This window comes from Natator depressus, chromosome 9 (genome assembly GCF_965152275.1).
Source record: "Natator depressus isolate rNatDep1 chromosome 9, rNatDep2.hap1, whole genome shotgun sequence".
NCBI classification, from domain to species: Eukaryota; Metazoa; Chordata; order Testudines; family Cheloniidae; genus Natator; species Natator depressus.
Genome location: NC_134242.1, coordinates 29,544,815 through 29,569,242, shown reverse-complemented (window position 1 = coordinate 29,569,242; position 24,428 = coordinate 29,544,815). Strand labels below are relative to the sequence as shown.

The following is a 24,428-nucleotide window of genomic DNA, read 5'->3' as shown; positions in this document are numbered from 1 at the left end:
TTACCTACTCTATCAACAGTTCCTAGCTTTGCAGTAAGGTTAAAGTCCTCCTAGATAAACTGATGCCAAAATAAAAGCCATATCTTAAAGAAACAGTTCACCTTTTTATTTAGGGACTTATTCAAAGTCCGTTGAAATCAACAGGTGTCTTTCTGTTGACTTCAATGGGCTTTGGAACAAATTCTTAATGCTCTTCTGTAAGAAAAACAATCAAAGAAAAACACACTTATAGGCAAAATTCTTCACCTTCTTAAATTCTGGTTCTCTGCTTCCCTTCATATATAGATTTCTCAGTGTCATCTGTGGTAATTCAGTGCACACAGGGAGAGCAGGATTCCTCATAAAAGACCATCATTCCTATGGAAAAGGAGATTTTTATATACCAATTGTCCTTTTCTTTTTGACTCAGTTGCCCACATATGTCATTTCAAGTACACAATTACTTGGGCTATTGTCTACCTGCACAAATAATGTCAAATTCCTCATTAGCACTTCTGCAAATGATCCAAATTTGCTAGAAATGCTGATCTTCAGTTGTTAAATGATTTTACAACATTTGTAGATGTGCTGCTATACTTAAGTTCTGGCATATCTGATATAACATAATGACATAATAACATGTGAGGGTCAGGACAACATGAGAATGAACTCTGAGGTAAATTTGAGATCACAGTGAGGGGTGAACTCAAAAGTTTATAAGGTTAAGTGTAGTTTGGAACCAAAAATGTGGATGCTTATAGAAACCAATTAAATGTCTTGGTTCTGCAAAAATGGGCTGAAAGTACTGTGCTGCCACTGTATCAGTGTTTTGATACTTCTTTTTCTAGTCAGGACCCAGAAGAAACAAGAAACTTCTCAAACTTCAGAAACAGATTTGGTTCAGGTTCAGTTTTGGCAAAAGCAATTTCTGGACTGCTTCATCCATCCCTTTTAGGAATTAGAAAAAGGTAGAATGTAATATTGGATCCCTTAAAACTCTATGCTCCAAGTCCCTCCACTGATATAAATCAGTGTAACTATTAGAGTTGGTTGAAACATTTTCAACTGATCATCTTTTCACTGAAAAATTTTCTTTTGCGAAAGCCAAAACATTTATCAGGAACATAAATTATGATGAAGTTTTCAGTGGTAACATTTCTGAGGTTCAAGGTGGACTCTCCAATCACTTACAGAGAGAGAAAAACAACCCATTTTAACATAATTCAGTTTCACAAAATGGTTCTGTTTTCATTCCAATGTGGACCAAAACCAAATTCTGAAACCTTCAAAGTTGTTGCAAAATTGAATTGTTTTTCTCCATCCATCTCTAGTAGCTACATGAACTTTCATGGTGCTATGTTGAGTTAAGCCAGCTGGTGACCTGGGCCCACCTGTTATGCAGGAAAGCAATGTCTATTTTAGAAGGATTCAGGGATTTCATGATATTCAGTGGAATTCACTTTAGTGTACAGGTGGAATTTTAAGGCTCAAAGATTGGATATTAAAGTTTAGAACCATACTGTAAGCAATCTTGAATTACTGGGAAAGGGTGACAGGGGATGGATCACTTGATGATTACCTGTTCTGTTCCTTTCCTCTGAAGCAGCTGGCATTGGTCACTGTCAGAAGACAGGATACTGGGCTAGATAGACCTTTGGTCTGACTCAGTATGGCTGTTCTTATGTTCTTATCTTCTTAATTAGGCACTGTAAAAGTCTAGTTAGCATAGGTTTTTAGTATTATCGTGTAAAGAATTCCCTACTTTCTATTATGGACATTTTTATGTAAGTTTGGGCCTTGAGAAATGTGCAGCAATCTAAACAGTCCATTAAACCAAAGTGCACATCCACTGCATTTTAAAGATTTTTTTCATTTAAAAATATTTCTTCTGGAAAACACATAATATCTAGATTCCAGTTTATCCTAAACAATGTGGTCTGATAGCATGGTAGGAAACCCAAGTATGATACAACACTAATTTCTGTGATAGAAAGACCGTAGGAGTAGCTCTGCACAAGTAAAAAACACATTCTGATGCCTATATCCCAGAGTAAACTGAAAGATGGTAAAATCTTCACCCTCACAAGATCCTGATCTCTCCTTTACCTTGTAAGGACCTAAAAAGAAAAGAAGCATTTGCAGAAAACCACACATTATGCATAAGGATCTAGAGAGCAGAAGTGTAACGGTCTCTCATTACCTGCTCCATTTTTCTTAAAAGCTGCTATACCTGTATTTACATGAGTACCTTGGTCATAATATGATCTTTTATTATGTATTAGAATGTTGAACATATTTAGCCAGCAAAGGAGTACTTATGTGGCTTCAATGAGATATGCTGCAATGCCATACACTGCATCCTGAATGTTTCTTAAGTAGAGATGGGAACTGAAGAATTGAGAGCGCATCAGGATAATTGTGCTCATAATAAATGTCAAAGGAATTAATTAATTGCCATTTGTTTTTACAAGGTGCTGCCCCAGTTTCACTCTTAGCATTGTAAGACTGTGTGGTTCATTACTAACTGGTTAATGCAACCCTAAACTCCCACCCAAAACTCCACTGAAGTAATCATCTAATAATGCATTGATTGATGTGTTAAATACACTGCAACCAGAATATGCAAAACCCCCTCATAAATCAGTAATTATCCTCATCATGTACTTCCCAGAACAGAATAGCATTATGTGAAGCAAATACTTCAGATCCTAACCTGTACCTGACCTTACCAAAACTAAGGTAGAATGCAAGATTTATTTTTGGCAGATTGTCAACTTTTAGCTTTGTAAATGGATCTTACAAAGAGTATCCTGTTAAGTTCAGGTGGCTGTTTTCTGGTTTGGCATGTTTGTTTTACTTCCAAAAGAATTTTTAGAATCTGAGTTTTGCATTGTTTGTACCTAAAGAACCAGTGTGTGTAGGTGTGAGTTTGTGTGTGTGCACATAGAACCTGAACCTTTGTGCGTTACATTAATGGACAAATGTGGTTGGTTTTTTCCTGAACTTAATAGACTAAAAATTCAGCTTAAAATCAGAGAACACTTGTCAGTACCTACTGCTGTTTAAAAATTATATATGAAGAAAGACTTTCTTTTTAAAGCTTCTAGCTCTATTTCTAAAGACTACTGTCAAGATGATATACTCCAGGAAACAAAAACATCTCTTAAATGATCACATCCCAATGCAGTATAAAACCATTTTGAAAAAGCATCTCTCTTTCTGTCACCTTGTCTGACAAGCTTTATGCAGTTTATTTGTATGCAAGTGAATGGCAGTTTATTGTGTCCCAGAGGATAGGGTATTAATGATCATTTGCTCCCTGCTGTGTGGCCTGTCATAGTTTTGCAGAAAGAAGACTGACAGAAGTAACAACCAATCAGTATGCTAATACTCTGCCTGACAGTGGATAGTTAGTCCATTTTAGCCAAGGTTCTTCTGCCAAATCCTTAGGTAATTTTCATAAAAAATGCAATTTTTGATAGCATCTGTAAATTGCTAGATAGAAGCAGACTAAGAAACCATATATTTCTTTTGTGTAGCAGTCAGACTTCTATCTCAGCAGGTGTTTTCTAGGGGAGGGGGAAAAGACTTCCAATCTGAAAGCCCATTTTGGTCAGCAAGAATCAATCTCTAAAACATAGAGCAATTTGTTATATCAATATCTTAAGAACTCTTTGCAGCATATCAGAATTAAGTCCAGCCCTGACAAGTAAATAGATAGCAGAATCTTTTTAAAATGATAGCTGGAAGTCAAATGTCAAAAAACCACCCAGATTTGTTCTATATGATGTCATTCATTTTTTTCTCTTCACTGCCATGAAGCTTGTGCCTAGCTAAAGACAGTTGTTACCAGCTCTGACATACAAATAACCCAACATTTTGTTAGTCATTTTGTATCATACAGCCCATGCTATATGCACTCTGTGCCATAAAAATAATGTTTCTGGAAAATGATTTCTGAGTGTTTGCACAGCACGTGAACATATGATTACAGAGAGGATTAGTGGATTTAGGTATTGATGGTCAGCTGCCATAAGGCAGCACCCAAAAAGAGCTGTATTTCTATCCATAAAATTACATTTTATTCTCATTCATAAGTGAAACAATGAAAACAATAGAGAGAGCCAGCCTTTCTGGTTAGTTTGAAAACAAAATCCTTAGGTGAATTTGGTAATCAGGGAAAACAAATATGAGAAGAGAGAGAGAGAGAGAGAGTGAAAATCCTTGACAGGTGTACATCAGCTTGAAACTAAAGTCTGCCTCCTTGTTGACAAATGGGTTTGGACAAGGTATGACCTGTCTAATGTGCCTTACCTGAAGAAGGAATTGTTGTTGGTTACCTAAGGATGGGTTGCTTTTGGGACCTAATGCCAATTAATATCACTCATGTGTTACAGCTGTATTTGATGTAAATTAAATAGATACATTATATCAGTTACATTTCTATAAATGGGGGTGGGGGAAGAAAAGAAAGAAAATATACTTGCTTGCTGCCTGCTGTTCTTTATATGCAAATCTTGGTATATTACATGGCAACATACTTGCTTTCCAAAGCCACATAAATGTTTTACTGTTTTATGAGATGTTTGCAATAAATGTGATTGATGATAATTTTTTTTTATAATTGCCTATTAGAAATACACTATTTTGTGACAAATCCTTTAGGAATAACTCAGTTTCAAATCCAAACAGAATAAGAGAAGATATCTGTACTAAGAGGTGGGTGGTTCTGCTAACAAAGATCAAAATGTATGTTTAGTCTGCTGTTTGATTTTACTCAGACAATTCTTTAAAATTGTTAGCATCTTTTCCACGTTTACTGAGTTTTGCATTTCAGTCAGATGCAGACTTGTATAAAATACTGCTACTGTACCTCAGGGCAGGCAAATAGCTTTAAGGTACACTCACAAATAGTCACAAGGGTGGATAGCTATAATTATATTGGAGTGCATCCAAGAAATCAGCTATTCTGTTTATACTTATTGCCTCTCTGAATTTATGTGCACTTCAAGCAAACATACTGTAAATTGATTTTAATACTAAAACTGTTGACCTTACAATTGCAATTTATTGACTATTTTTTTCACATTACTGCTGTTGTACTGGAAAGATACACAATCAAGGGAAATATTTATAGTAGGAAATGCCAGGTACATTGATAAGTGACCTTAGGTATTGCTGATAATATTTTTAAAAAGCAAGACTTTTACAATTATTTTTGGTCTAAACATCAAGAGCCAAAATCTTGACTGATTTACTCCCTCTGCAGTTCCATTGAAATCAATAGGGAATGCATGAGGTGTAGATCAGCACAGAATCTAGCCCCATCATTACAATTTGCAAGGTTATTTTAAAATGGTAGGTCACTCAATTATTGCTCTTTGAGTAATAGGCTTGTTGGGATGTGGCTATGCCTCCATTATCATTGCAGAGATCAAAAATGGGCATAATGGACTCCAGCTGCACTGTGAAGGATCATGCTCACTAGTGACCCTTGATATATTTTTGTCAAAGATCACGGAATCAGAGTTTAAGTCCAGAAGGGACCATCAGATCATCTAGTCTGACCTCCTGTACATCACAGGCCACCAGCACCACCCACCACGCACACACTAAACCCAGCAATCTAAATTAGATCAAAACATTAGTGCCCTCAAGAGATTAGATTATTATGTGCCACAGGAAGGGAACAGGAGGGACCATGGTGCACCTATGCCTGAGGCCCCTGCAATGGCAGGGAATTGATTACATAAGATATACCCAGATAATCCCAGCAAGTGACCTGCACCCTATGCTGCAGAAGAAGGTGAAAACCACCAAGGTCACTGCCAGTCTGATTCGGGAGAAAATTCCTTCCCAACCTCACATATGGCCATCAGCTGGATGCTGAGCATGTGAGCAGGAACAGCCAGCTAAGCATGTGAGAGTGAGAATGTCTGGTGCCACCTCAGAGCACTGGCCTACCCCATCCAGTGTCCTATCTCCAGCTGCGACCATCTCTGAGGCTTCAGAGGAAGGAGACCAAAACCCAGAATACATTGGCTAGGGGTGGGGGGGAGAAGGAGGGAAATCCCTTCCTGACCCCTGCAAGTGACCAGCTGAAGTCTGATGCATGAGCAATAGGAACATAAGGAAAACAGGAGAGGAACCCCAGGGCTTCCTAGCCTGGTCCTCCACTATCATGTGCAATACAATTCCACTCCTAAATTTGTTCAGCTTCCTCTTAAAACTAATTAAGTTGTTTACCCCCACAATTCCTGTTAGAAGGCTAGTCCTGAACTTCACTCCTCTGATGGTTAGAAACCGTCTTCTGATTTCCAGCCTGAATTTGTTCCTGGCTAGCTTATACTCATTTGTTCTTGTGCCAACATTATCCTTCAGCGTAAATAGCTCTTCACTAGGGTGACCAGACAACAAGTGTGAAAAATCAGGACAGGGGGATGGAGGGTAATAAGCACCGATATAAGACAAAGTCCCAAATATCAGGATTGTCCCTGTAAAATCAGGACATCTGGTCACCCTACTCTTCACCCTCCCCAGTGTTCACCATCATGATGTGTTTAAAAAGAGCAAACATGTCTCCTGCCTGATTTTGCTTTGCTAGGCTAAACAACCCAAGGTCGTGTAGTCTCCTCTGGTAAGACAGGCCCTCCATTCCCCTGATCATCCTAGTAACTCTTCTCTGCAACTGTCTCAGTTTGGATTCACCTTCTTTGAAGATGAGTGACCAGAACTGTACTCAGTATTCCAGATGAGGTCTTACCAATACTTTGTACAATGGCAGTAATACTTCTTATCTCATAGCTTTCCAGCCATAAGCCAGATGCAATGTACTGCATAGCACTGTCTTACTGGAAGAAGTATGTAACATGTGGTGTGATGTTGCTCTTGAAGGGCTGGCCTGCTATTGCTAATTATTAAATCATTCACTAACAAGCAGAGAATAATTCAGAAAGTACGCTGGGCCCAATTCCTGCCTTTTGTATCACTGTTAAAGAGGTTTGGTGGGTTAAACTCACAACTGGGAATCAAGAGAAGTAGTTTCTATTCTAGAGAGTGACTAGATGTATGTTTTAGGGCAAGACTCACAAGGCTTCACTTTCCCTATCTGAATACTGGGGAAAAATCTGACCTTCTTTGTAAATCATTTTGAGATCTATGGCTGAAAAGTTCTAATCATTATTATCATCCATAGAACCTCAAAACAACTGCTTCAACAGCCTGATCCAAAACCCATGAAAGACTATGGGCAAATCCAAAATATCAGTATTACAGCATTACACTGAATTTGTAACAGGTGATTGAAATGTGATATGGCACAGCCAAGCAAATATTCAAATAATCATATAGAACAAGAGGTTCCATACACCTTAAAGTGCTAAAAAAATAATGTACAGTTTAGCAAACTTGTCATATAAGACTAAGGAGAAATTAGATCAGTCAGTTTTCTATTTTTCCAGGTAAACTAAACAAACAAAAAGCAGCAATTTAACCTAGTAAATGAATGGAACCAAAATAGGACTTTCACATCTGTGGATTATAAATCACAGATTTCCACAATAATACATATTTTTCCCTTCTAGATTAATTCAATTAAGAGGAAATTTGTCCGATTTTTTGCCAAATAAATTAGATTTAACATATTAACTTGGGAAGACATCAGAGCAAATTTACTAGGCTCATTAGGCTTAGGAAATTAAGTTACAGAAAATTGTGCTTCCTAGCAATAGATTTAAGCAGTAATATTTAGCAGTCTGCCAAAGATACACAGATTTCTCATACAAATAGCTGTTAGGGACCAGCAACAGCCACTAAGTATATCTCAGCAGTACTTTGTATCACCTTTTTGCAACAAAGAAAAAACTATTCCCATTTTGAAGAGTTCAGAAATATCAGGACTGTACTCAGATGAGGAGTATTTATTGACCCTGTCCAGTCAAAACAAGCTGAACCAAGCTCCTGAAAGGGTTTGAACCTTGCTATCTATCCAAAGGGAACCATGTGTGTAGAACCAAAATACACAGGTTGGGAGGCTATGGATGTATCATGTGAGCCTGAACCTATAGGCTGTGACCATGTAAAAAGATTTTGCTGTATGATTTGTTTCAGTTTTTTTGTACTCCAGGTTGGAGCTCACATCCTAAAAGAAGAAGTGCCAGAATGCACTTCTGGTACTATACTATCACTCATAAATGATAGTACCAGAAGTACTGGAACACTGTTCCAGCTCCCCAGAATAATGCCGGAATGACTCGAACCCTGCTCTAGGTACATATTTTATCAACAAAACACAGTGACTAATATAAATGGACCAAAGTCAGACCTCAGGTGCATACTTGCAGCTTGCACTAAGTTCAGTAGGATCCATGTTTGTATCTGTGCTCAGGATTGGCCAAGTCTCTTGTAATGTGAGAACTGCTGTGGGCACAGTAATATTGGCAATTATGAGATACCATAGTGGACAAGATTCAGCCCTAGATTATGCTGGTTTTTGGATTAACAGGGCTCCAGCTGGAGAATGTCTATGCAGAAGGGGATGCCACAGTGCAAGGCACCACAGACTATCCCCCACCAGCCAGGCCAAAAGTTGGCATCTGACTGGAGAGGTGGTATGGTTTTGGAGCCAAGGAATATGCTAAGTAAGGGCCTTAATCTAAAACTCATTCCATATCAATGGAAAGAGTCTCCCTCCATTTATTGTATGGGAAGCCTGAGTGCCTAACTTTCTGAATCCCAGTGATTTTCTAGGCACCAAAAAGTTAGGCATGCTGCTGCTCGCAATCACCACACACAAATTCCCTTGTGAATCTAGCCCTTGAGATTTTGAAGGATAAAATAAATTGGAGGAAGAGGGGAGTTAATGGGGGGAAGGGTCACAGACTATTCTTTTGAATTGCTTCAGGATTCTGTAGCCACCTGACAACCATAGTATTAGCTCAGGTCGTTACAAGTTCAACGCACGTTGCTAGTCACACTCCCAACCTTCCATTTAGTGTAGATTATAGGCTAGAAAGTTGGATATTTTACACCTTCACCTACCTATCAATGGCCCCTGTTGTCAGAGGTAAGGATTCATTTTCCCATTGGGGTGAATGGCTTGTTTTGACTGCATGCCCTTGAAGATTAATGGAACTTGAACTTGGGTTCCTAGTAATAGATTCACCAGACTCACCGGCCAGAGCAGTCCAAAGCAAGCCCAAATGCTTGAGTCTAGTCCCTTTCCTTACGGCAGATTTTATTTAACAATAGAAGCTACAATAGGTTCAAAGTAATACAAATTGCTTAGCAACAAAGACTCTACCGCTTTTTACAAGCTGGGAGTGGGAGGAAATATTCTCCCCCCCGCAGCTAACTTTTCCGAATTCTATGGAGAGCTCCTCCCAGGTAATTCCCGGACACTGTCTCTCTCCTGTCTGTTCTTGTTGGCTGAATGAATGTCACACACACTTGCTCCCGATTCTGTGCCCTACAGCTACTCCTCCCAGTTTTAAGTGGCCTAAGGCCTATAGCAAGCATGGTGGAACATGCACATGCACCCAAGCCCCAGAACCCTGTTACAGTTCCAATAAGCCATGTCTAGACCTTGACATAAAGGTCTCTTGTCTTTAGCTAAATAAAATAACATGGAAGGAAGAAAATATGAGTTAGGAGTGAGAGCTGCTGGTAGATGGGGACAGGAAGGTTCCTGTCAGGGGTTCAAAGACTGAGAAAGATGAATAGAGGAAGAAATAACAGGCAGTCTGGGATGGAAATAAAGTTGAAATTAATTTTTTGCTTTCGGGTTGTTGTTTTTTTTAAGAGAACAAAAATAAAGTTCACAGTTAGTTTGAAATTTATATTATTTGTTTGCAAAATATCAAAATATTTGTGTGCACAGTACCTTGGTGTGCAAAATAAATGGTTCTTGCGAGATCTGCTTTGCGAACCAGGCTTTGGAATTTAACATTATTACAATCTGGGACAGTCCGATTTATTAAATCAATCAATAAAATAAATAAAAGCAACAAAAATTGTTGAAACTAATGCTGACACTGATTTCTTTAGAATGTCTTGTATTTCCCATAATACTTATGAGTGTGCTGGAGCTCAGAGCTTCTGGTTCATATGTGTTGGGTCTTTTAATAGAACATAATTTGCCACTGACAACCTATTTTAGAATCCCAAATAAATATCCAGTAGGCTTCTTAAGGTCCACTCACCTCTTTCTCTTAAGGATATTGGTCTGAAAATTTCTAAAAAGCCAGAGATCGCACTTTTATTTCAAAATTTGCCCCATTAAATTTGCCCCATTGAATTTGTTTCTTTTCACAGCACCTCTTCAGTTTACCTACTTTTGTTTGCCAAGTTATGAAGCTGGTGTCAGTCATGCTTCAAATTGGTGCTGTAATTCTTGACAGTAAAATGATCACAGTGATGTCCCTTTGAAAATATACAGGATTGAATATTTATGTCCAATACACATTTTGGAGCTGGGCAGGGCAGAAATTGTCAGACTAGAAGATTGCCTACCCTCCTATGATGACATTTAATTGACTGTTTGACCAGTGGGTCCCATATCTAATGTGAGGTAAATAAGGCAACCCTCTCTACTTGTTAGAGATCAAGCAAGAGATTACTTTTTTGCCCTAGCTTAATGTAGCTGGGAAATAGGTTTGTTATTTTTCTACAAAGAATGCACAGGAAGGAATATGCTAACAAGTGTCAGCTGCATCCATGATCTATATGAAAGATCTGCTTAAAACCACTTTAAACACCAGCTTCAGTCCATATAAAATATCAGCTTTACAATGCTTATTCCTAGTTTGTACAGCTGGCGGCTTTGACCCTTCCTCAGCAGATGGTGTAGGTAGATGGCTTAGCATATATTTTCAGGATCCATGTAAGATAAAAAAATGCTATCTTTATTATTACTCTTTGTGGCATCAATGACTGGTTCGGAAGAAAAGCAATACCTAAAAATAATTGTGATTCAAATTCCCTGGATATTTTGAGGCAATTGTAGAATATGAATTACACTCTATCAAACCATTCTTCACATCTGAGGCCTTTTCTTACACGTCAGCATCTGGAAATTATCAAGATGCCCAGGAACTAGAAAATGTATAAACAGTATGGTCTGATTAATCGCTACACTCCCACGTTCATAAAGACAGAATAACTCATTTGTTTTATTTATTTATATATTTAACGTTTGCAGAGTGTTGGAGCCATGTTGGTCTCAGAGTGCTAGACAAGGTAGGTGAGGTAATATCTTGTATTGTCTCTTTCACCTACAGAAGTTGGTTCAATAAAAGCGATTACTCGTCTCTCTTATTTATTTTAAAAATTCCTGAGCAGGAGAGTAAGTTCTTGGAAGGAAGACTTGCATAAAACTGAACCAACCAGACAATATAGCTTTCCTATTCTTGGTCAACTCCTACAATGCTAGGTCTCCCTACTATACACAAATACCACTGTCCCCAGTCACTGAAGCGACTCTCCTGGGATACAGCCATTGCTGGCAAGGGCAACTTGAGTTAGGCATTGTATTTAGGGCCCTCTTAGGAAGGGGAAAATTATGAGTGTCCATGAGCCATCAAACCATCTGTGGCGTAATAAAGGTATTGCTGTTTCTCTCGCTCTAATTATCGTCTCCTTGTTGACATTCTTTGGGAGGCCAGATTAAATTCAATTGAAGCCAATGGAAAGGCTCCCATTGATTTCAGGGAAGTTGGGTCAGGGCCTTACTGAGGCAAAGTAGAAAATAAGAAAGCTCCAATAGCTTTCTATTTGTCAGTGCAAGAGTTGAGCTGAGCTCTCACTGACTGGCAAGAGAAGACTTTCGATTGCACTGGTACAACTCCATGGACCACAATCTGGGATTCAAATTTAGGTCTTCTTCTTGGCTGTGCTTTATCAGGTATATAGCCCTTCTCATCTATTTATTTAAAATTGCTTTACAATAGAGGTAACTGAGGCAACGGAGGATTAAATAATTTGCTGCAGGTCCAACAGCAGGTTAGTGAGAGAGCCAGGAAGAGAACACTCTTGGTAGAGGAGAGACAAGACTTAGCTGTAGTGAATATAAAGTGGACTCTATAATGAGGATACCAAATGCAAATAGTTTCTGTAATTCTCCCTGAGGCTGTAGTTCTCAGATTAAGCACAGCTTGTGTTGCTAAATATCACCAAAGTACTGGCCTGAACCAAGCAATCATAGATGGTATTGCTTGCAGTGTATATAGCCAACCCATAGAGCCATCTGATAAAAGAGGTAATTTTTAAAGAAATCCTGGCAGACATGAAGTTATGCTACTCTAGTACAGTGCTATATATTTTCACTCTGAAGTTTACAAAATACCTGTATTTATCATAGCAAAACTTTCAACAAAATGGTGAAAAATATAGTTTCTATTAGAGGATACATTTCACTATAACAGAGGGAAAAACCACAGTTTTGCAAAATTGTTTTAGGCCTATGGTGATTGATTCTTAAAATATATATATACATATATATGATTGTGGCTTCTATGGTTTGATGCCAGGAGAATCATATTTCTTAATACAGGATTGCTCATTAACATGATATATCCACTATTACCATATTAATCACAAATTGATTTCCTTTACAGACAGGGTAGTTGAAGAACTAATAATTGAAACAGACATTAACAAAGACAGCTTTATTATGAATAACTGCCATCAATATTACCTTTGATAGTTACAGTGTAAATTACTATTTTCCAGCTGTCAAATTTCTTTTGCTAGGATACTTTAAAAATAAAATGTGCAAAACCAAAGCAGTTATTGTAGGTCAAACTGCTGAAAAAGTTATTTTTATTCCGATGCTATTTTTAATTTGCCCTTTAAAGAAAGAGTGCAGATTTTTAATACTGTAGATATATCTATATATACACACACATTATGCTCTGCTTAAGGAATTTATGTCAACGTTCTGTAAATTTTTAACATTGCCCTTTATAAATGTTTCAGGGGCTATAGAAATGAGACAGGCCTATAAGAAGTTTAATGGGTCCCTGTTTAGCCATTTGTAATGGGGATTTAACTGCTTTGTTTGTGAGCTTCAGCCAAGAAAACAGATTACCTTCATCAAGTGCTAATACTCCAGAGTCAATCTATACTCTGTTCAGCTATGGAAAGGTATCATGGGATGTCAATAAGTACTGTAAACACTAATCCAGCAAACCTGTCAGCTGCTGTATAAAAAATTATTTCTAAATCCAAGCTTCAAGTCCAACACCACCCTTCCTTATCCAAGGCATAAAAAAAATATGGTGCATCATCAGGGACACATCTCAAAATTCAAAATACTCTGCTCATAATAATTGAAACTGTTGCAGTTAAAGGGATGCTTTCTGCATATCAGCAAGACAAAAGCATGTGATAAATATGAAAAAAAAAATCAAGGCCTCAGAGATGACACCATCACAACACAACAAATTCCATCAAAATGTGTTTGCTGAGGCACTAGATGGCTCAGGGGATTGGTAATGGTATTTCAGACACTTTCCCATCTCATTCTCCATTTTGAATTCAGTCCTAGTGTCAGTAGTAAATGAAAACTATTACCATCCAACAGGGGTGAAAGTAATATTAATTTCTTACTGGTATGGGGGCCAACTCTGGCCCCTGGAAGGGTGGGGCCTCAGACAGAAAGTGTGGGGCTGGGGGGGGGTCAGCCTCTCCCAGCCAGCCCATCCGTGCTGCCCGGGGCTCCAGCGGCGATTTAAAAGGGCCCGGGGCTCCAGCTGCTGCTACGGTAGTGGCGGCTGGGAGCCCCGGGCCCTTTTAAATCACTGGCCCTGGGGCAGCTGCCCCTTTTGCCCCCCCTGTTGGTGGCCCGGGGCGGAGGCAAAAGGGACAATGACATTAAAGCGCTGCTGCAGTGCTTTAACGTTGTTACCCATTTGATACTGTCTCGCATGACCTTCTCATAAACTAGGGAAATACAACCCAGATGGAGTTACTATAAGGGGGGTGCATAACTGGTTGGAAAACCTTTCTCAGAGAGTAGTTACCAGTGATACACAGTCAAGCTGGAAAGGCATATTAAGTGGGGTCCCACACAGATCAGTTTTGGGTCTGGTTCAGTTCAATATCTTCATCAATGATTTAGATAATGGCATAGAGACTACACTTATAAATTTTGCGGAGGATACCAAACCGGGAGGGCTTGTAGGTACTTTGGAGGATAGGATTAAAATTCAATATGATCTGGACAAACTGAAGTGGCCTGAAGTAAATCGGATGAAATGGCCTGAAGTAAATAGGATGAAATTCAATATGGACAAATGCAAAATACTTTGTACTTTGGAAGGAGCAATTTGTTACACACATACAAAATTGGAAATGACTGCCTAGGAAGGAGTACTATGGAAAGGGATCTGGGGGTCATAGTGCATCACAAGCTATATATGAGTCAGGAGTGTAGCACTTATCAGAGGGGTAGCCGGGTTGGTCTGGATCTGGATCTTATGCTCCAATACGTCTGTTAGTCTATAAGGTGCCACAGGACTCTTTGCCGAATGTAGCACTGTTTAAAAAAAAGCAAACATCATTCTAAAATGTATTGGCAGGCATGTTGTAAGCAAGACACAAGAAGTAATTCTTCCACTCTACTCTGTGCTGATTAGGCATCAGCTGGAGTATTGTGTCCTGTTCTGGGTTCCACATTTCAGGAAAGATGTGGACAAATTGGAGAAAGTCCAGAGGAGAGCAACAAAAATGATTAAAAGTCTAGAAAACATGACCTAGCAGGGAAGATTGAAAAAAATGGGTTTGTTTGGTCTGGAAAAGAGAAAATTGAGAGGGGGACATGATAGCAGTTTTCAAGTACATAAAAATGTTACAAGGAGGAGGGAGAAAAATTGTTCTCCTTAATTTTTGAGAATAGGACAAGAAGTAATGGGCTTAACTTGCAGCAATGGTGGTTTAGGTTGAACATTAGGAAAAACTTCAGAATAATTAAACACTGGAATAAATTACCTAAGGAGGTTGTGGAATCTTCATCATTGGAGATTTTTAAGAGCAGTTTAGACAAACACCAGTCAGGGATGGTCTAGATAACACATAGTCAAACCTTGACTGCAGTGGATTGGACTAGAAGACCTCTGAAGGTCCCTTCCAGTCCTGTGATTCGATGATTCTATAACAGACACCCTTGCTGGCAGTCTCAGTGTTGCAACGCCTAACTGATTTAGGAGCCTAAATCACATTTAAGGTACCTAGATCACTTTTTAAAATAAGATTTAGGCTCCTAAATCAGTTAGGCGTTGCAACACTAAGCACAGCAAAAATCTGGGTCCATATGGCTAAGTGCTTAGCTGGACTGGGGGCAGCACTCCCAGCACTTTGTCGGATCAAGCCCATATTAAGGAATCTTGCATAATTGTTGCCTACATCATGCGAAAACAGAAAACTTCACTCTCCAGGGCTTTCAGTCTGGCACATTTCATGAGCACTAAAAGTTTGGTATAAGGAATCTTTGAGATGCCTTTCTTGATTTTTCAGCTCCTTTGGCTGCAGCATTTATCTGATATGTTTTTAATGGTGTTATCATTTTTACACAGCTGAAACTGTGTTCTTACGAAGTTTGGTTAGATATATTTATTGCTCCCCAGTCAGATCTCCTTCTTCATTTATACAATATGCTCGAGAGTAAATATTTTTCTCAAAGCTTTGCTACATTATAAAGAGGGGTGTTCAATGGAAGATAAATTATAAGAATTACATATGATTGGCATATGGAAAAATATAAACAGAACACTATTTGCATTACAGTACATTAGGAGAATTTCTTTTATGTTTATTCAACAAATGTTTCCTAAAAGGTTTTCCTCCAAACCAAGAAATTTAATTTTCTGTCTAATGTTATTCTCAGTGGTTATAAACTTAATTAGCTTCTTAAGCATCACATTTATTTGCATTTGAGATAAATGTAATCTGTTCTTAGTATAACTTTTTGAAATCAAAATATGGACTAAAAAGGGGCAAGTTTGATTAGTGGAACAGATACTGTAGCAAGTAATCATAGCAATGAGATGTTAATTGGTGTCTGGGAGGTTCTATTCATAGCAACAATAGGCCATAATAACACTCAGTGTCCTCTACTGCTCAACTGTGTTTTGCAGTGGCATTTATTATACTGACAATTATATTGTACTTGAATTTCCTGCCTGTCTTCCCAATAGAAAGGTACATAAAATGAATCAGGCACCTGTGATTTTGTGAGGCACACTGTTTGGAAGTAATATACTGTAATTTACCATAACTCCTGTTTGTTTCTGGAAGTCAGTGCACAGAAATATAACAGATTTTTCTGCACAACATAAAGGACTAAACTGTGAGCCTTGTGCTTACACAAACAGTCCCAGATTGTCAGAAGGCTTAGTATCAAGAGTCAGGTGAGTAGGATTTAGCCCAAATTCTAAAGAAACTAGAAGAAATCATTGGGTTTAACAAGAGATTTTCCACTCATCATCCTGATCTCTGTATCTATGTTATATCCTTTTTTAACGTCAGACCCATCTGTCTTGTCTGTTTAGATAGCCAGCTCTTCAAGATGAGACTGTTTTATTTATGTTTGTACCGAACCTAGCATGATGGGACCTCAGTCTCTAATCTGGGCCCTAAATGCTACTGAAATACAAATAATAAAATATTTTTCTGTGCCCTTAAGGCACAGGTCAGAATTGGAGCCAATGCTGAGCTGCACCATGCCACTGGCACAGTGCCTTACGGAACTGGATGGAGCCCCATTACTATGTCACCCTGAAAGAGGTGCGGCGACTACCCCCTCCCTATCTGTTTTGGTGAATCTACCATCAGCAGTGCTGCAAGGGTGAGAGACTCCTTCTATATACGGCTGCGGACATCTTGTCCATAATTAGTATATGTGATTGAACACACACTATAGTCAGAGGCGTACTTTTGGGAGGTTATTTGGAGGAATGAGCACAGGGTTGGGAGTCCAGAGAAGTTCTAATCCTGGTTCTGTTGTGTGTCTTTGCACAAGTCCTTTCAAAATTTCCATGCTGCCTCGGTTCCCCCATCTGTAAAATGGGATTAATAATAATTGCTCACCATACTTGGAGATTCTTCCCAAAATACTCTGAGCTTTCACTGGGTTTTCTAAGAGACTGGGTTTTCACTGGGTTTTCAGATTTTGAAGAGGCCAGAATGCCTGTCACTTCTTTCGACTGAGATCCCATTATTCTAGGAACTTTACAAGAAATATAAAAAGACATGGTCCTTGTCCCAAAGACCTTACAGTCTAAAAAAGAATCCATGCTCAAAGTCCTAAATGCTTTGTAATTTTGACACTTACTGAATTTATATTATTTAACCCAAAAGTGAAGATCATTTTATTGCTATGTAGTGTTGTGGATGCTCCTTTGTTTTGACTTTGATACCTTAAATATGAGAATTACATTAGCTACCTTCAATCTAGTCCTCTGCTAATTACCCTTATGGAGCAAGTCATGCTTCTTTCTCAGAAGGTTTTCCTGTTTCCCAATCCTTCAGAATTTTGGTATGTAATTGATCTGAGCCTAGGTTTTTGCCAATTTTTCAAAATTACTGTACATGTAAGAAGAATTATGCAAAAACAAATATGCAACCCAAAAACATACAAGTTTTGGGAGGACAGGATTTGCTGTTGTAGTTTATTTGAAGATTCTGAACATGATATTCAGCTACATTTATGAAGAAAAATTTAAAAAACCCTCTCATGATTTAGAAACTACTTCTAAGAGACCTACTTTCCTGTTAGGGCATGCAAAACATTAAATAATAGTTTCAGATTGACTATGAAGGTGACAGGAAAAACCTCTAGTTTTCACTACCTCTACAAGAAAAATCAATCCTTTAGGGTTTAAAGGGTGTTCAAAAATACTTAGCAAATAAACCAATATATATTTAATAAATTAAAAATTAAAATTTTATTTGCTCAGGCACTGGGGTCAAGCAATACGTCCACATTTCATCTGTGAAAAAAATAATTACACTGCACTAAGCCATGGGGAGGTGAGATTGGAAACAGACTTTCCTTCCTGCCCAAAACTTTTGTGCAGATGACGAAGGGAGCTCATCACAAAACCTCTGTAAAAAGACACTTTTTGCAAAGCCAAATGGGTGAAAATTTACCACTTGTTATATGGCTGTACTTCAGTATTTCTCACTGTAAAAAACATTGACAATTTACCTTTGTGGAAATCAGCAAATCTTGGCAAACGCAGAAATCAGAGTTTTTGCATAAAGACGCTTCCTGTTTCACATACCCTACACCCTTAACCTCTTTCAAATGTGAAAGTCAAGTGAGGCATTCCAGGCTGTAACTATTTCCTTTCATGTCCCTGATGTCATCAAAACATCAGGTAACGGCATGACTGGGCTTAATCATTCATAGCTGATAAGGAGAAGGTGGTTGCATCAATAATACAGCCTTAATTGGGGTTATAAATATCAACCTGGATAGGATTTAAAACACAAAGAAGAGTGAGTTGAGAAAGTGATGAAGGAATAAGATTTGACAAGGGCAGGATTGAAAATAATGAATGAGAGAAAAATGAGAGAGGAAAAAGATGAGACAAGAGAGACAACAAAAAATTCATGCATGCAGCTATGAGATTTAAAACTGAAACATCCTGCAGCTGCTTTTCCCATCACCTTTAATGAACAAGGGATAACCAGAACTCAGTTCACCAAACCTGAGCCCAAAGAGTTTCCCTGTCTGTGCAAAAACCTAGTAATCCTATCACTACAGAGCATCTTTCTTCTCAAATTAAACTCTACCCTCCTTTAAACAACAACAACAACAACATAAAAGTGCTTCAACAATCCTGACTACAGTTTCTCTGGAATTTTTTGATGAAGTGCTCTTTCATCAGAAAATGCTGATTGGTCGAAATCAAAACTTTTCACAGGAACATATCACTTTTGATTAACTTTTCTTGGATAAGGTTTCTTGGGTCAAAACCAGTGTGTGTGTGTGTGTGTGTGTGTGTGTGTGTGTGTGTGTGAGAGAGAGAGAGAGACCTGATTGATTCAGGGATCTCTCATATTTTGGGCAAAATTTCAAAAAAGTCTCACATTCATCCCAATACAGAACAGGACACTTTGAAAGCATTACAACTTTCACAGGGTGGGAAAACTGTATCCTGCTCACCTGTAATCCTGACCCAGGAAATACAATTCCATTTTCATTCATAAGCAAGGAGACAATACAGTTCTCATAGCTGCAGTCACACATATTCCAAAAAAGTGTGATTCAGCTGGTTCAAAATATCTTTCTAGTATCTTCTACAACAAAGCAAATCTGACCTGTGCTAGTTTACTTCTGTGGGAAACTGCCTGAGAATGAACAACTCTTGCATGTAAAACAGGTGCCTCATACCCGAAATTGATTAACTAAAATAATTACAATCAATTAACAACCTTCCAAGGGTTGCTACAATCCAGAGAAAGAACAAAATCAAGCAGATGACCTTTAGCATTAAATATGCCAGAAAATTTACATACTAAGTTAATACAAAAAGACTTAGGGCCAGATCCTCATTTGATACAAAGGAAATGGTGAGCCATTGCTGTACTGGAAACAAATATGGAAACAATAAAAGTTAAAGGTTTGAAGAACAGAGTATAAATCACAGCAGATTCAGCCTTTTTATCTGCTCAACATTCTTTATCAGGAATATTTGTGAGTGGAGAGATTTCCTTCATTTTAAATTACTCTATGAATTTACTCTGAATTATTTTACAAATTTAATTTTTCCATGGCTTGTTCCTATATGTTTTGGTTAATTTTGACTGGTCATAAGAGTTTAATAGAACCGTAGCTATTCCCCAACGGTCTTTTTCTTTCTAGCCTTTGTAGTCCTGGCCTCAGGCTAGGGTTCCGGACATGGAATTTGGGAACACTCTGCTCTGGTGTATTAAGAATTTCCCACCCCACACATAATATACCAGGTTCTTTATAGAATTTTCTGGCCTGGAGTTTTCTGTCAGCACGATCATAGGTATTTATGTCTGAACATGCAGTGGAGGGTGTGGACAGATGCTTGAATGGTATGTTTCATTGTCTCTGTGCCTCAGGACAAGTGTCCTCCTCCTGGGTTAGTATCTTTATTGTACTATATAATAACTGCCATTCCTAGTCATTGAATGGATAGAAGAAAGGAGTCATAACTGCAAAGGATGAAGAAACTGCTCTGCACAGTTCGTATATTTAGCTCCTAGCATGAGACAAGCATCAGCACTAACATGGGAACCAGCACAGTTTTGTCATAACACGCCACTTCTGCCAACTTCAGATGACAATGGGCTACTGCAAGGAAATATCAGGCAAGTTTGTTCAATGTGACAGAGAAAGCAGCCAAGAACTTTGAGTTCAGACTTCAGGGAGACATGGTGCTTATTGTTCAGTTGTAGTCTGACTAGTTCAGTGTATTGTTATGGTGTCTGGAGAAGACTGTTTAGCAGAGAGTGACATATTTCTGGGGTATACCAAGATAAATGACAATGCTACTATGGAACTCATTACTCATGATGATTTGGGAATGAAGAAGCAGAAAGGTGATGAAATGGAGTCATAGAGAAGGTACTAGAAGAGGAGCTCTTACAGAACATTGCTAATACCCGATGAAGTGAGCTGTAGCTCACAAAAGCTTATGCTCAAATAAATTGGTTAGTCTCTAAGGTGCCACAAGTACTCCTTTTCTTTTTCCTTAACAGTGTCCATAACAAAGTACCTTTACCTTCTGTGATGGGTTGTAGGGGAGAAATTGGAGCTCGAATAAGAGACTAAGCACAAGAGATGATGCAAGTCCCTGAAGCCCTATTTATGTTTCTAATGCTTCACACAGGCAATCTCATTGGAAACACCAAAAACAAATTATAGCTGTGAGTATTTTTCGCAGTGATCCAACTCATATAATTGGTGCAGTATGTCAGGGAACAGTTACATGCAGACTGACCCCTAAGAGCTGAGTATTTCATTTCTCAGTAACCATATAAAGCATAATCATAGCAATGTATACACTTATCAGAAGAGCCAGGGTCAGCAGCATCTTGGGGTGCCCCTTTCATCACTAAACAATGACTCAGGGAAATGCCTTTTCTGATGTGGAGACAGGGCAGCAGAACCAGCAATGGACTCAGTTGTTCCTAAGAGCCTCAGCGTTTTCCTATGCCAGCTGAATTTAGGTTAAATGGGCAAAAAGTACCACCATGAACAACCTCAGTCCTCTTTAGTGAATGCTGCCGATGCAAAGATGCTGGCACTTATTACATGTGGCCGGAGGGTTTTTTTTTTTTTCGCAAAAAGAAAAGGAGTACTTGTGGCACCTTAGAGACTAACCAATTTATTTGAGCATGAGCTTTCGTGAGCTACAGCTCACTTCATCGGATGATAGTTGCTACCACTTCATGATAGCATGTACCTCCTTTCCCCTCCTGCTCCCCACAAAACAAGCTCTATCAGGGCTCTGCTGATCAGCAAGGGAGCAAGGCATATTCATGTCACCATGAGAGGATCCACCTAACTGCAGACACACGGACAAGCCACAATGAGCTGTACACAATGAGCTGAATTCAGCAGTAGCAATCCTCATGTCACACTGCACATTTCCAGGATGCACTAGAACAGTGGATGGTGATATAGTCTCTCATTCAGGTCTGTAGTCTCTGACAAGTGGCAAAATACAAGGAAGGCAGTGCATGATGGCCGTTTTCTATATGCATTCTGCAATGTGTATTGTTTCAATTGCTCCCTCATCACTCAATGAGAACTTTGTGGGATTCTTATCACAACCAGGAAGATTTGTGAACACTTCAGCTGATCTCATGGCGTACAACATTCTCCAGGAGCTTCATGTGGAGAATCAAATTCCATGCCACCTGGTGAACGAGAAGGCAGCAACATAGTGAAATTTCACATCCTGGATTAGCTCTAGGAGTATCAATTAGCTACCTACCATCCATGCTCCACTCAGATTCAGCAGTCTGCACTTAACACCAGCAGAGTGGTCATTAATAATGACTCTGTAACACCTCCAGTCCACAGACATGGTCAGTGATACATATTGAAATCCATAAACAACTGCCTGATGGGATACCAAAACAAAACAAAGAAAAGCTACATAAGCAGGAAGGCTCTGAAAGATTTATAAGTGGCCCATGCCTCCCCCACTCCTGCTTGAAAATACTAGGTCTTCTTTCCTGCTTTAAAGAGAGGAAGAAAAGATCAACTGACCCAGTGGCTGTGTGTGTGACAGGAATCCCCATAATGGAAATGCCAGGCAGGACTAATGTGAAAGTAGTAGTTGAGTGAGGGGAGAGCTCTGTGGGAAATTCTGGAATACTTTGACTTTGATTTTATTGCTGCCAAGCTGCAGACTTCATCCCAGGGAAAGGCTGCACATATGGCCAGTATACTATTGTTATATCTGCCAGTATAGAACCTTGGCTGTAATGGTAGCAGTACAGGGACCCATAGCTGGCCTTGTTTTACGTTCAGCTGTACAAATCCCACTGGTAAGCTGAGCCTTTCCTCTAAGTGCCTTCTGAGTACAGCAGATGCTGTAGTCACCAACAGGTGAACTTGCCTCTCCACAGAAAATATTCAGGGGCTTTGACATCATAAAAATGAACAAACCACGGCTTCCACAGGCATACAGACTACCAAAACATATGGCTCGAAGCAGGGAAGCAGATGCACAGGACACAAACCGGGATAATCAAGGGGATAACATAAAAGACTTGGAGCACCAACGGTTGGTTTATTTCTCTTTCCGCCCCTCTCTGTGTCTGCCTCACACTCGCACATCCATAGGGTTTTTATTTGAAGTATGTTATGAAAAGATTGCTTACCTTATTGACAGTAAGTGTGGCCAGGCCTCCATTTTCTCCCAATTAGCAGGACAGGATCTGCCTGTATCTCAGTTTTCTCCTGGTCTTGAGTAGTTTAGCCCTTCAGCCAAACTATAAGCTCCCTCAGTCCCCTGAAGAGTAAAAAAGAGTCTAATTCCTTTTACTCTTCAGTTCAGGGATTCCACAAAAAGTCATTCACCTTCCCCAGATCACAGCCCTCTCTCTAGGGTCTGTGTAATCTCATCTTTAGTTGGTCACAACAGCCCTGTACCCATTGGTTGCAGGAGTGTCCACTCATCCCCCCAAAGGACACAGCCAAAGTGGAGAGCACATTAGCTCCCTTATCTACCACAGACTCTAGGCCCAAAGCCCTAAACAACAAAGCAGCCATCTGCTTCATCCTCAAACTTTGCTTTAGCCTTCCCCCAGGATTACCTCCTATCCAGGCTAACTGACTTCCATCTCTCCCTCTATGGTCCTTTTCCCCAAGATTCTTTTTCAGCATCTGCTTATCAGGGAACCCCAGAGCAGGTCTTGCCCAGGCCCCTACCAACAAGCTGCTGTTCTAGCTAGCTCTACTCACGCTGAGATTGTGGCTTGGCTTCTTAGCAGGATTTGCTCTTAACCTGTGGTCACAGTGATCCCTGCGAACTACAAGTCCCCAAATTCCTTTGATCTGGGAGGAAGCCAAACACAGAGCAGATTCAGGATTTCTCATAAAGGCCTGCCTTGTCCTGTGTCAAGACCACTTGAGTACTTCTAACACAAATGTAAATATGCTAGTCATGAATACAGCTGGTCAGAAATTATTGTCAATTTTTTTCCCGAACAACAACAAAGGACATTTTTGTTAAAATGAACACACTGACAAATGTTTTCATTTTGATAAAAGATCATTTAGAAAAAAAGATGTAAAGCACTTTGATAATCTTGAAACATCCCACTTCAAAATTTCCAATATGGACATGTTGAATTTTTGTTTCAAAATGACTTTTTGAAAATAAATGATTTTTTATATAAAAATAGTTTAAAAGTGATAAAGGCTCAAAATCAAAACAAAACATTTCACTCAGCCTGAGATTATTTTTTTTCAGAATTCCATTTTGCAAGAAATTTTGGAATGTTTAAATTATATTTCATTTTGGAATGGAAAATATTCAAAATCACAACATTTTGAATCACATGAATCAGAAAATCTGGTTCTCACTCAGCTCTGTTTATGAGCACGCAATGGTGAGAGTTGAAAAGCCCCTTTCCACAAGTATTTATGTAAATGTAACTAATCCCCCTGGAACTGACAGTAGTGGTTGAATCTGGGACCTTCAGCATTAAAACTATATCTTGGTACTTTTATATGCCCATCATCCCTACTATTTGAGACCTCAAAAAAAAAACCCTCAAAAAAACCTCATCACCTCCTGTAAGTTATCGTCCCTATTTTGCAGATGGAGAAGTGAAAAAACAGAGTAAATTAAGTGATTTTCCAGGTCACGCAGGAAGTCTGCCGCTAAACTAGGACCTAAAGCCAGAGCCCTATCCAGTATACTATCCTCCCTCTTGTTTTGCTGAAGTGAGAGCTAAGT

At 39.0% G+C, this 24,428-nt stretch overlaps 1 long non-coding RNA gene across 1 annotated transcript in view; it reads right to left on the bottom strand.

Annotated features, from left to right (window-relative positions):
• Positions 1-302: 302 nt before the first annotated feature.
• Positions 303-24,428, bottom strand: part of LOC141993616 (uncharacterized) — a 53,047-nt gene continuing 28,921 nt past the window's right edge. The window contains exons 2-3 of the long non-coding RNA XR_012640910.1: positions 22,846-22,976; positions 303-357 (exon numbers count right to left, since the gene is read on the bottom strand). This is a non-coding gene — a long non-coding RNA (uncharacterized LOC141993616). The remainder of the gene's footprint in view (positions 358-22,845; positions 22,977-24,428) is intronic.